At 57.2% G+C, this 13,518-nt stretch overlaps 1 protein-coding gene across 6 annotated transcripts in view; it reads left to right on the forward strand.

Annotated features, from left to right (window-relative positions):
* The first annotated feature begins 4,897 nt into the window (after positions 1-4,897).
* PCGF3 (polycomb group ring finger 3) overlaps positions 4,898-13,518 on the forward strand; it is a 46,679-nt gene continuing 38,058 nt past the window's right edge. For 5 of the 6 annotated variants that reach the window (XM_065913871.1, XM_065913873.1, XM_065913870.1 and 2 more), the window contains exon 1: positions 4,900-5,116. The gene's annotated coding sequence lies outside the window, so the exon portion shown is untranslated. Of the gene's footprint in view, positions 5,117-13,518 lie in introns of all 6 variants that reach the window. The other variant, XM_065913875.1, reaches the window with a different exon arrangement.

Genomic DNA, 13,518 nt, shown 5'->3' on the forward strand with positions numbered 1-13,518 from the left:
CCTGCTTGTCATAGAGCCTTGGGGTCAGTGTTGGCCACCTGATCGCTGCTGGGCTGCTGCACCTCCCTGTGTTTTATGAGGAGTCCAGGGAGATCGAAGTCCCGCTGCTGCCACCATCTTCACAGATTTCTAGCCCAGACAAGAACGTGGAACATGCAGTAACCCCCACAGTCTAGGTACCCTTTCCTCCTGCTTGGCCACCTTAATGCTGTGCCCTGGACACCATCCTGGAGGCAACCCCGTGATAGCATGCACAGGTGTCTGCACCCTTATTACAGATGCAAGAACCCCTGTGTAGAGGGTCAGTGGTTTATTAAGTACTTGGGATCCATACCTATGGACTGTTCCAGCTTTTCTGTTATAAATTATATTGCAGTTAGCAGCCCTGTTATATCTTTTGTACTTTGTATCTTTGGGACTTCCCAGGTGGCTCAGTGGGTAAAGAATCCCACTGCAATGCAGGAGACACAGATTCAATCTCTGAATTGGGAAGGTTCCCTAAAGAAAGACAGGGAAACCCACTCCAGTATTTTTGCCTGGGAAACCCCAAGGACAGAGAAGCCTGGCAGGTATAAGTCCATAGAGTCACAAAGAGTCGGACGCCACCAAAGTGACTGAGGGCGTGCACACACCGTGTGTCTTTAGGGCGCTTTCCTACCTGGGGACTCTGAGCCAAAGGGTGATGCCCACATCGCTGTGCCGAATGCTGTCAATCCCTCTTTGTTGCCACCAGCAATACTGAGAGGAGATTCTTGCCAACAAGATAAGTTGGCAAGTGCTGTGTTTCTGTCGCCAGATTGGTCGAGAGAGGCCTCGGAGATATCCGAGCACAGGTCTGAGGGCAGGAGGAGCCCTGTGGTTGGCCAGAGTGCCACTCAGGCCTGGGAGCAGCTCAGCCATGGCCTTTGAGGTGTGAGGGCCCAGCACGTCCCGGAGGGCCAAGGAGGCCAGGCCAGAGTCAAGGCAGGGCCCAGGCCCGAGGCAGGACCTCTGGGAACTGGAGCAGTGATTGCGGCTGAGGGGATGCCTGGTGCACTCTGACCTAGACGCTGAGGGTCAGCTCGTTGGCTGCTCTGTCCAGGAGAGACTAGGGGTGGTGGGGTATGGCAGCCACCTAGACAGGACAGGTAGGCCCAGGCCAGGAGCTGCGGAGGCTGAGAGCCGCGGCTGCATCAGGCACATGTGCAGACACAGCTGACAGGGCCTCCTTATGAGCCAGATGTGGGGAAACAGCACCGGAGGAGTCAGGTATGAGCCCAGGTTCTTGTGTGCCAGTAGCAGAAAGGATGGAGCCCTGCTGGTCAAGATGGGGAAACTCGCCACCTGCAGTCACCGAGGGACACGGTGGCACACAAGCCCAGGAGGGTCACTCGCATCGGGACAGAGCTCAAGAGCATGGGGCAGAGTGAAAGCACTGGCCGGTGTGGCCGCAGAGAGAGGAGACGAGGATGGCCAGGGTCCGAGAAGCTGCCAGTTAGAGGGCAGAACACGGACAGCCAGCCGAGGGGCTGAGCTTCTAGGAGCAGAGAACAGCATGGCGGGTCAGAGGTGATGGCAGACGCAGCTCACAGAACCTGGGGTGACCTGGGCCAGAGTGTTTTTCTGGTGGAGGGCAGAAGCCTGCAGGGTTAAGAGACCAAACAGGAAGGGAAATTGGGTGGGCCAGTGTAGACGGCTCTCCTGAGGAGTCATGTTACAAAGATAAGCAGAAAAAAACACGTCGAGAGAGCACATGTCATTCTGTTCTGTTGATCAGACAGATGGCCTCACTGGAAAGGTCCATCAGGGAAGAAGAGGACATTCAAAAGGAGGGGAGCGGGCGGGGGTGGGGGCCGGGTGGGTGTGGAGGATGGGTATCTCTGGAGGTGGCTGGGAGGCAGAGGAGAGAAGACCACTCACCTCTGGGGAAAGAGGAGGCATGGGCGAGGTGGGATGGGGGTCTCTTCTCTCTGCTTGTGTCCTGACTTCTGGTTCCTTCTTTCTATTCTGCTCTGTTGATGTATAACCACACAGTGTAACCCACACACGTCAGTGAGCTGTGACCTATGTGCACACTCAGGAGCTTATCACCACCATCAACACAACACACAGGTCCATCACTCTAGGTGTCCTCAGGCCCCATGACCTCTGCTCTTGTGCTTTGGCTCTGAGTGAGGCCCCTGGTTGGGGCAGAGGAGGGACATTCTGCAGCTATACGTGTTATGAGATTTACCATTTCATGTTGAGACTAGATTTGGGTCCCAAAGAAAGAAGCAGAAGGCCAGTCCTGAGGTGATACACCAATTGGCAAAGCCAATGGCCTTGGAACAGGGTGGAGTTGGGGAGCTGCAGTAGATTCTGAGGGGTCCACTGACACATGTAGGGGTGGCAGGAAGGAGCTCACCTGCGAAGGGGCTGTGGGAAGGTCAGGAGTGGCCCTTCTGCCATCAGAGCCTGAGCTTCTCAGATATTGCAGCAGAGATGTGGCTGGGCAGCTAGGCACCAGAGCTCAGGGTTCAGGTCAAGGTCTGGGCTGTTGTTATCAAGGAGGCTACCCTGGAGAACAGGTGGGCAGTCCAGAGGCCTGGTCTGCACCCCCAGCAAGAGACCCCAGGCCTGGAACAAATTTGGAACTGTTGCTGTGCCTCATATGCCTGTTACTGGCCCTCCCCGACTTGCAGACAGGTGGCCTCAGTGTCAGAGGGCTGTCAGATGACTTGTTGGAGTCACCTCCCCTAAGTCCAGGGCTGACCCCAGTCTGCTGTCCCTTGGGCCTCCTCTTCCAACCTGGGTCAACTGAGCTCCCATTTCTTGGAAAACAGAAGCATCTAGAATAGACCATGCACTGGCGCAGGGTGTGGACCACCCCCATGTGAAGCGCTGCCAAATGCCCCCACACCTAGTCCCCAGTCCTAGGTGGGGACTGGGGTTCATAGAGCATGTCACTCTGCCCTCATACCCAGTCACCACCACCGAGGTACCACACTGTCTTCGCACGCACTGAGCCCTGATCCCCTCGTCCCCAGTCACTAACACTAAGGTAGTAAACTGTCTCCTCCTCACACTTCGTGGTCACTCTCCCCTTCTACCCAGTCACCACCACGGAGGAAGTAAACTGTCTTCTCCTCATGCAGAATGGTCACTCTCCTCTTCTATCCAGCCACCACCACTGAGGTAGTAAACTCCCTTCTCCTCACACTTTGTGGTCACTGTCCCCTTGTACCCAGTCACCACTGAGGTGGTACGCTGTCTTCTGCACACACAGTGTGGTCTCTCCACCCTTGTACCCAATCACCGCCACCAAGGTAGTAAACGGCTTTCTCCTCCTGCAGCGTGGTCACTGTCCCCTTGTATCCAGTCACCACCCCTGAGGCAGTAAACTGTCTTTTCCTTCTGGCACCCAAACTCCACTCGTGGCTTCAGTCTATAGCCTTGAAAATTTGTCTTTCTTTGCCCTCTTCCGTTAAGCAATGCTTTCCCCAACAATGTGCCCACACTGCACTGGCCACGGCCGCAGAGGTGCCTCACCAACCTCATCCCGTCACCAGCCAAATCACAACACTCACTTGTGGGGGCCTCCTCCTCAGTCTGCCAGACCTCCTAAAAGGGTTCTTTCTCACTGGCTCCTCCTGGACTCCCTAGTATCTCCACCGGGAGGGCTGCAGGGGACTTGGCCCCTCGTCCTCACTCACTCCCTTAACCATCTCATCATCTCGAGATGCTGCAAGCTCCCGCTGCACTCCCGTAGCCTCCAGCCTCAGGGCAGTCCCAGTTGGGGGTCAGGTGACATCACTTTCCCCAGATGGTCAGCAGCTGTCCATCCCTGCCTCCTCTCATGCCAGCTACCCCAGCAGTCCCACCCGCCCTACAGCTCCCCACCTGGTGCAGCGCCCTGGCTCTCCCTTGCTCTGCCTCTCGCCCCAGCCCCGCCCCCACAGACATAGGGCAGCGGGAGGTCAACCCCAGGTAGAGAGCCCTCTGCTCAGACACTCCAGGAATCTCTCCATCTGACCTGATCTCCAACTTCTGTGTCCTCTAGCTTTCGCCTGGTCTCTGGAAAGCATTCTTCACACTTCCTCCCACCCCGGGGGCTGAGGTTGGCTGGACTCTCCACGTGCTAGCCGCCCCCAACCGGTTACTTGCAGGGCTCGTTGCTCCTCACGACCCTTACGTGCCGGTTCACTCTAAGGTAACCATCTCCGGACATCCGCTGCCTGCCCCAATCGGCTTGTTTCCCACAGGACACCACATTTACGCTGTCCTTTGTGATTTTCTCCCCCCACTGCAGTGTGGACCCCACGAGGGCGTGGACGTCACGATCACTGCTTTACAGCTCCAGGGCAGGGCCTGCAGAAAGGCGGACCCATGGACGGGTGGCGGGGTCAGCCTTGCTGCCTACTGTCTGGGAGCCCAGAGGCAGGGTTTCTGTCTGTCCGCGGCGCCCCCGTTCCTGCCTGAAGCTGATTCCCAAGAAAACAAGAATACCAGGAGACTGCCTCTCTCGGAGGAAACCCCAGGTCTGGGGGCGGGGTCCTAACGCCAGCTGCCTGCAGGACCCGGGGTTCCGCAAGCCGCGCCTCCGCCCCGCCCTCGACCCCGCCCCGCCCATCACCGGCCCTCCCAGGCCCCGCCCCCACGCCCCTCAAGGCCCCGCCCCATCTCTGGCCCCGCCTCCCCAGCCTCTGGAGCGTCTCACGCACTCGGCTTGGTCTCTGCACGGAGCCCGGCCCCGAGGCTCCCTCTGACCCCGCCCTCCGTCCCCACCCACAACCTCTCACCACGCCCCCGTCCAGGGTTCCGCGGCCGGCAACCCTCTCCCCTTCAGGCCCGAGCCTCCCCAGCCCGGACGCGCCTGCGCCCTCTGGCTCCGCCCTGTCCCCGCCCTCAGACCGCCCCCTCCAGGCCCCGCCCCTGCCCCGGCCGCCGGGTGGGAGCCGGGCCGCGCAACGCGCATGCTCCAGGCGCGGCGCCCCCGACTCTGCGGTCGGCTCCGCTCGGGCATTTCCGCCTCTTTGTTTTAAACTCCGGACGGGTTTTTTTCTCCGGCTCTTGGGGGGGACCCGGAGGGAGCGGCGCCCCCTCCCCCTGCCCGCGCTGCCCCCGCGTGCGCCCAGCTCGCCCGCAGCTGAGACGGCAGGTCAGTGAGTCCGCGCCCCGCCTGGCCTGGCCCGTGGCGCCTGCTCCACAGGCCGCGGCCTCGGCCCGTGTCCGGGCCCGGAAGGCTCCGAACCCCGGCCCGAGCCCCTGCACCCTCGTCGGGCCGGCCTGCGGCGCCCCGACTCTGCTCGGTAGGCCCAGGCCCGGGCCGGACCCACGGGGGCCGGACCTAGGGCAGGGCCCGACCTCGGGACGGGTCTTCGGGGAGCGACCGGGGATGACTGGATCCCAGGACCGGCCACTGAGGGGGACCAGACCCCTGGACAGGTCACCGGGGAGGGGCCAGGGAGGACCGGACCCCAGGACGGGCCACCGCAGAGGGGCCAGGGAGGACCGGACCCCAGGACGGGTCACCGGGGAGGGACCAGGGAGGACCGGACCCCTGGCCGGGCCACCGCAGAGGGTCTAACCCCAGGATGGGTCGTCAGGGAGGACTGGACCTTAGGACCCACTGAGAAAAGACTAGGAAGTACTGGACGCCAAGACAGATCTGAGAGAGCCCAACCCCGATGTGGGTCATGGAGGAGGGCTGGGACCTTAAGACTCAGCAAGAATCAGCTGGACCCCGAGACAGGTCACCGAGGATGGCCGGGACTTAAGAACAGCTGGGACTGGGACAAGTCACTGAGGAGCCATGGACCTTAGGATGGGTCACCTGGGGGCGGTCTGGACCCCAGGACTGGCCCATGGAAAGATCAGGGCTTGAGTAAACCCACTAGAGAGGACTGAGACCCCAGAACTGGTCTCCAGTAGGGCCAGGATTTCGAAACTGTCCTGTGAGCACTCCTGGGACCCGGGGACAGCCCATCCTTCCCAGGAGCCCGGACCCTAGGGCTGTGCCACGTGGAGGGCTCTGTCTTGTGACAGGCTGCAGGGATCACCCAGGTAGGTCGTGAAGGAGAGTTGGACGCTGGGCAGTCCTGAAGAAGGCTGGGTCTCAGACAGGACCGGGACTGTGATGAGAGCTGAAACTTGGAGACAGGCCCCCAGGAAGGCTGCGACTTGAATGAGTCGCTGAGAAGCACCCAGGCCTCAAGGGTGGTCTCTGAGAAGTGCTGGGACCCCAGGTTGGACCCCCAGGGGCCTGGGCCCTGGGGCAGTTTCCAGAGTGCCCAGAATCCACTCAGCTGGACCCCACCTGCTATAAAGGTCTGGAGCATCAGGGATCCTGGGCACGTAAGCCCCACAGGTGCAAACCAGCCCTCTCTGTGAGGCCCCTGAGCACCTGGGCCCTACAAACCTTCTGACCTTCAGCAGTTGCTGCCTGGACTGGTCCCTGGGGTTAGACTGGGTTGAGACTGATGGAGCCCCTACTCCACACTGGCTCCATGCCCCGAGCCAGCAGGGTGCCCCTCCCCAGACCCAGGAAGCTGTCACCTACCCTGTTCTCCCAGTCTCTGCTCCAGGGCTGTCATTTCCTTACCTGGACTCTGGTCAGTGTCAGGCACCTTCGATCACTTCTACCCTCCCCGCCCTCCGGTGATGTCACCAAAAGGGCCCCATTCTCTAGGGCTGGAGGTGTTTTCAGTGTCCAGGAATTTCCAGGAGGGATGGGATCTGAATGGCCATGTGGGTTGCGGGAAGGGTTTGGGGGCCATTGGTCCAGTGTTTGTCAGGTGAGCCATCAGGTACCTTTTCCAATCCAGGAAGAGACCCTGGGGTGGGGGCTCTGCTTCTCCAAAACATTACCATCTGACCTCACCCGGATCTTGCCCACAGTGGCCTTTAGAAAGCAGGGATGGAGACGTGCTGCCTTTGGGCTGGGGAAAGGCTCCAGAGGGTCCAGTACATGAGGCTGCCCAGGGGGCCACTGCCTGCCTGGCGTGGGGCCAGCGTGCAGTGCGTTCACTGTATGGACAACAGGCAGGAGAACATTCAGAGAAGTTGCCCTGTGTTAGGATGGGGCGTGAGTCTAAAACCCAAGGGAGACGCTTGAATGATCAGTTCACTTTTTCATTTTGTGCCATAGCTTCTCTTCTTGGTTACTTAGGAAAAACCCCCTTTGAATTTTCAGTGTAACATTTCATAGGACCTAATCTTAAATGGAGTCCATGAATAGTCCAGCCTAGAAACTTTTATTTGTCAGACGTAACCACGCTTGGGACCTTCTTGCTCAGTGCTGGCTTCTGATTTTGTTCGTTTGTTTAAACTTACACTTTACTTTTTAAGAAACTTAATTTTCTTTGAAGTTTTGGAAAAGACTTGTGAAACTGGGCATTCAAGTTTGATTAGGCTCTTTATTTTCTCATTTTTGGATTTTTGAAGGTATGAAGCGCTGGATGGTTATATTATTTATATATTATTGTCCTGCAGGTTACCCCAAAATGTAGTGTACCTTAAAACCACATCAGTTATCTCACTGTCTGAGGTCAGGCGTCTAGGCACAGCTTAGCTGTGTCCCCAGCCTCAAGGGTCTCACAAGGCTGCAGACAGGGTGCTGGCTGGGGCTGTGGTATTTGTCTGTAGGCTCAGCTAGGGGCATCTGCTTCCAGGCTGCTCGCTGGAGACGTCCGTAGGGCAGCTCTAGGGAGCCAGTGACTGAGTGGGAGAGTGGGCAGGCCATAGTGTTCATGACCTGATATTGGCTGGGATATCCCATCCCTTTTGCCATGTTCTCTGTTAGAACCCAGTTACCAGGCCCTGCCCATGCTTGAGCAGGAGGATAGCCACAGGTGATTCCTGGGAGGGGCTGGGGGCAGCCGGGCCATCCTAATGCCTGGCCTCCATTAGATGTTGGCTCCTGAGGAGTGCCCTGCAGGGTGAATGAACAGGACGGCGCAGAGCAGTGAGGTCAGCCCGAGGGTGCAGCAGCTCAGCTGTCTCTTGAGTTACACAGGTTGCTCTGTTGTCACCACTGTGCTGATGGAGTGATGCTGGAGCTTGTGCATGATGGGAGAGAAGTTACAAGTAGGAAAGATGTTTAGGAGTTAGCCTAGAACACTTGCAGCAAACCATAAGCCCCCGCCCCACACACAGTTAAATTGTAGGTATGTGTGTCAGAGATGTAGAGTTGTTTGAAGCTGCAAGTGCAGTGATTTTAGTTGTTTCTAGAACTTTGATTCCTGCCAGTTATTTTGCTCTGGGAATTATAAACTGATGTTTCTAAGACATTTTTGAAGTGTGAGGTCCAAGATGTTTTGCATATTTGACCCTCGAAGGGAAGAGTGCTCCAGGAACCTGTGTACTGGGGCCTGGTTCTCAGCCCACACCTCCCCTCCTGGGTGCCTGGACCCTGGTACCTTGACTTCCTGGTGCCGGGGCAGCGCTGCAGGACTGTGAAGGCTGTGAAGGGCACCCACGTGGGGCCCACTGCCCGTGACTGGTCACCACGTGGAGGGGCGTCCTCTCCTGCCACCCTACTCTCTGGACCCGCTAGGTTTCCACCTTGCTGGGGTGAAGCAGGGTCCTTTCCAGTGATTACACTTACTTATTTGGGTTATAAACAAAGTTTGTGTTAGCCTATACTATTACTCTTTAATTTACTGAATGACAGGATTTGTTATTTCATGGTTTTATTTGGTTAATGGTCAGAATCGAATTTGAAGTTGAAAGTTAATTTTCTTTTCTATTGCACTATGTTGAGGTTTGAGGACAGTTTCTTACTACCTTTCTGATACTTGCTGTTGCTGTTGCAAAAATGCTGCACAATTTATTATGCTTCAAAAAATGGAACTGTTCTTCAGTTCTGCAAGTTGATAGTTTTTCACTGTTTTTAAAAAGTGAGGTATTTTAAAAGTAATTAGACTGTCTTCAAAAACTAGTTATTAGGCTTATTTTATTTTTTTGACGAGAACTTCTAATGCTTAGGTGAATTTAGAGAGTGGAGGGCAACAGGGGTTTTTTTTTTTTTTTTTTAAACGCATCAATATTTGCTGAACTTTGCCACACTAACTGCAAATTCCAGGTGTTTGACACGAAAAAGCAAAGAGTAGGAAGGTGTCCACAGACCTCTGTGAAGTTCCTGGCCAACTTGTGGGTCCTCTGTGCGTCTCGTGGCAGCCCAGCGGGTTTGGTTGGGGGGTCTTGTCAGCTGCTATGTTTGCTGATTCTCAGCAGGGCCAGGCGCGTAGAAGGTGCTCAGCTAACTAAAAGCTGACCTGCTCCCTTCTATGGCCCTGTTCTGGAGCTGTTGTGTGCATTAACGCCTTCCGTGGATCACCCAGGACGACCTGCTCACCCGTGGCTGCCTGGTGAGGACACGCAGGCAGGGGGCGCAGTCACAGGTGGTGACTTCTGCTTTTAAGTGATTTAATTTTGCTTTAAAAAAAAAATTACTTACTTACGTATGGCTGTGCTGGGTCTTTGCTGCTGCACAGGCTGTTCTCTGGTTGTGAGCGGGGGCCGCTCTCCCGTCATGGGGCGCGGGCTTCTCAGTGCGGGGACCTCTCGTTGTGGGGCGTCACCTCTGGAGCACAGGCGCAGCAGTTGTGGCTCACAGGCTTGGTTGCTCCAGGGCGCGTGGGCTCCTCCTGGATCAAGGATCAAACCCATCTCTCCTGCGGTGGCAGGTAGATTCTTTACCACTGAGCCACCAGCAAAGCCCCTTTTAGTTTTTTACCAAAGTTTCTGAGGGAAAAAAAAAACACAGTGGAGAAAAAACGAATTAGACAATGAGCACCCTTCTACCCTAACCCTAGACTCAACAATTATGTGTATTTTGCCAGATTTGCTTATCAGTTTCTCTAAACACACATTTATTGTTGAATCGTCTGATGTCTCAGACGGCAAAGAATCCACCTGCAATGCAGGAGACCTGGGTTCAATCCCTGGGTTGGGAAGATCCCCTGAAGGAGGGCATGGCAACCCACTCCAGTGTTTCTGGCCTGGAGAACCCCGTGGACAGAGGTGGGCTGCAGTCTGTGGGGTCACAGAGAGTCAGACGTGATTGAGCGCCTAAGCCCAGCACACAGCTGCTGCCCGAACCCGAGGCCCCGCGGTGGTGTGTGTTCCGCCACACGTGCTTACTGGTTTCCCTGAACACACAGCTATTGTTGAGTCATCTGAAGTAGCTGCCGACCGTCTGCCCCGTTCCTTGGGTGAGTCACAGCCCATGACACTGGGAAGAAGGTGGTCTCCACACAACGGCAACGTCGAGGTCACACTGAGAAGTGGACGCTCACTCCGCGAACTGGCTCGTTTCCTGTCCACTCTCAGCTCTCCCTGGGTGGCTCAGGAAGGTCTTCCTGAGTGTTTCCGTCTGGGAGGCAGGTGATTCCCCGAGTGGCACTGGGGTTCTCCCACCCTTTGGGCTCCCCACAGCACAGACTTCTCCAGGCCACCCATCACTTGTGAGTTTTTCTGATTCCTCACTCAGGGTGCCGTCCACCTTTGTGTGTGTCCCCTGTTTCCCCGAGGACAGAGCGGGGCTGGGCCCCTCCTGGGGTGAGAGGTGCCTCACGGAGGCTGTGGGGACTCCGTGCTGTGCTGGCAGGCCGTGCGTCCCACACTCAGCACTGCCGTCGCTCCTCTGCCCCGGGCACTGGGCCGAGGCTCCGGGGAGCAGCGAGCCCAGAGGAGCCACGCTCTGTCCTGGGAGCGGCACCCGCTCTCGCCCGGGGGCTGCCTCAGCCGCCCTGTCTGTGTCTGACAGAGATGTCCGGGGCCGTTCTCTCATCCTCACAGGCGCACAGGGGCGAGTCCCACTCGGGTCAGCTGTGTTGCTCTTAGCAGACTTTATAAAAGGTTTAGTGGGTAGAAAGTTTTTGAAATTGTCAGGGGAAATACGAGTTCTGCTTTAGAGTAGCGTTTCCTCTGGGTGGAATAACTTCCTCCGTACCCTGGAGACGGGAACTGCGGGAGGCAGTCGTCTTCCCTGCTTCGCAACAGCTGCCCTGAGGAGGAGCTGGGAGACGGGGTCTCCACACTGCCTCCGGGACGAGACCCCCCCAGACAGGGCGGTCCAGGGAGGCTGAGGTCCAAGCTCAGGGTGCCAGTGGGCTTGGTTCCTGGCCTGGACGGGCCTTCTCGCCCTCACAGGCAGGCTGGCAGCAGGCTGGCTCCTTCCCGGCAGGGTGCTCACCCGTCAGCCCCAACTCATGAGTCAGCCTCGCAGAGGCCCGGTGTGTAGAAACAGGGTTGGGGCTTTAACACGGGAGCTTGAGGGGCCCAGTTCAGTCCATACCAAGGGGTTCTCGCCTCTTCCACTTGTTTATTAACCTGGTTCTTGTCTCTGGAGCTGGGAGAATAGGTGCTGAATGAGAGTATTTCCAGAAGTGGTGGCTACTTTGATTTTCACGTGTTTGGGAAACTCACCCGTTCTTTTAGAGGCTAGCAACTTTCATTTCTCCAAACCCTATTGTCTCGTTTTCTATTGCTGGAAAATCAATTGTCACAAACTTAGTGGCTTGAAAGGGCACCCAGTTATGTGTCACGGCTCCTTGGGTCAGAAGTCCGGCAGCACGTGGCTGACTCCGCTGCCCAGGGCCCCGGGCCGAGGTCGGTGTGTGGGCCGAGCGTGGCCCTTGTCAGGGACTCACCGGCGGGCCCACCCTGGCCCCGAGGCCCCGCGGTCCTTTGCCTGAGGGCCGAGGGCCCTCAGCATGTTGTGTTCTGCTGTGGCCTGCTCTTCTGCCACTAGCTGAGAAAACTCAGCTCTGAAAGGCCGTGCAGTTTGGTTAGGCTGCTGGATACTTGCCCTGTTGTAAGGTCAGCTGATTTGAGACCTTAATTACATCTTCAAAAACCCCTTTACAGCAGTAGGTAGGATAATTAGAGCAGAGGTGTGTGTCCGGTAGGGCCCAGGATCTTGCGACCATCTCAGAATTCTGCCTTTCATAGTCTTCCCTCTGGCCCCCCAAAATTCATACTCCCCAGATGCAAACCCCCCTTCCTCTCCCTTCCAAGGCTCCCAGGGTCTCAGCCCCTGAGTCCTCTGTCTGGTGTGACCCACCAGGGGCACCTGTGAACCCAGTGAGGCGGTGTCCTCCCTGGGGCTTCCCAGCAACCACAGGCAGGCTGGCCGGCTGTTGTAACTCAGACGTGGGTGGGGGTGACAAGGAGTCGTGTTGAAGCACAGTTCTGAGACCCCAGCTCCCTGGTTCTGCCTGAGCCGGTGTTTTTGGTGGAGGGGTCACGTGTCTGCTCCTGAGCAGGGTTTGCAGCCAGCTGCCTGCCAGCGGAATCTTGGGGTCCCTCAGCCCTTTCACTGTGTTTTCTGTGCTTCTCCGAAGCTTGGACCTGAGTGGGAAGTAGGTGAGACTGTGAGGCAACTCTGCTCTCTGGCCGGACTTCCCTCCTGCCTCACTTTGCCTGCTGTCCCTCTCCTGGCCCACGTTCTCAAGGGTCCGGCCTGCGCCCTGCGCCCTCCTTGGTCCTCTGTCCCCATGCCTGGTCCCGGCTGGAGGCCTCATGCTGAGCTTGTGGGGCCCCTGTCTGCCTGGCACCCTCCGCCCAGGTCAGAGTGGGGACGTCTCTCCACACGTCCTTCCTCGGTCACAGCCAGAGCGGCCGGCCTGCCAGTGCCCCAGCGCTCCCTGCACCTGTGCTGACACGCGAGCGCCTGCTGGCTCATGACGTGCTTCAGGACGTCCTGTGAATGGATGTCTGAGCACGTTTCCTGAGGCCTCTGCCAGTCTGCTGGGTCTGTTGTCTGGCTGGATGTAGGATCCTATGTCCCAGGTGTCTTTCCTTGGACTCCTTGGAGTCGGGCGCTGCAGGTGAGGAGGCTGGTGCAGGCGATCCCTCCTCCAGGCTCCTCCTGCCCCGAAACCTTCAGGACTCTCCCTCGCGCCCTGATGTCTTCAGGTTCGGGGACCTGCGTGGATGTGGGCAGCACCAGGGCCCTTGTCGTCTGAGGGGACGACATGCAAATCTCCCAACTGGGGAGATATGCAAATCATTTTCTCCAGATTATGAAGTGTTGCCTATGAATGAGTGCACGGATGACCCAGGAATGTGTGTGCTCCCAGCCCGGCTCCAGACTGTCAGAGCATCTTGTCTGTTTCCCTTTTCTGGAGCACCTGTTGGTTGGACGTGGCATTTCTTCTATTTCCCATCTTTTATACCCTTCGGACAGATTTTCTCAATTTTGTCATATAGCTGGTCTGTTGAATTTTCAGTGTTCCCAGTCACATGCCTGACAGTATAATCTATGTGCGAGTAATAACAAAGTTATCAGTTAAGGGTTGGAGGGGGAAGGCTCAGAGTCGTTCGCATGGGTGTGGACCTTAGGATGGTCTCAAAGAGCTCACTGGGGAGGGGACGCTTAAGACAAGACTTGCTGGGAGTGAGCCAGCAAGTAGGCCCCAGAGCGGGAATATTCCGGCTAAGAGTACAGTCCTGCAAGGACCCCAGGCGGGACTGCACGTGGAGTGTCCTAGAACAGCAGGGGCCCATGGGGACTGTGGAGCGCCCTGAGCTTCGCAGGACTTCACCCTGGAGGTC

Source organism: Muntiacus reevesi, chromosome 22, assembly GCF_963930625.1.
Source record: "Muntiacus reevesi chromosome 22, mMunRee1.1, whole genome shotgun sequence".
Taxonomy (NCBI): Eukaryota; Metazoa; Chordata; class Mammalia; order Artiodactyla; family Cervidae; genus Muntiacus; species Muntiacus reevesi.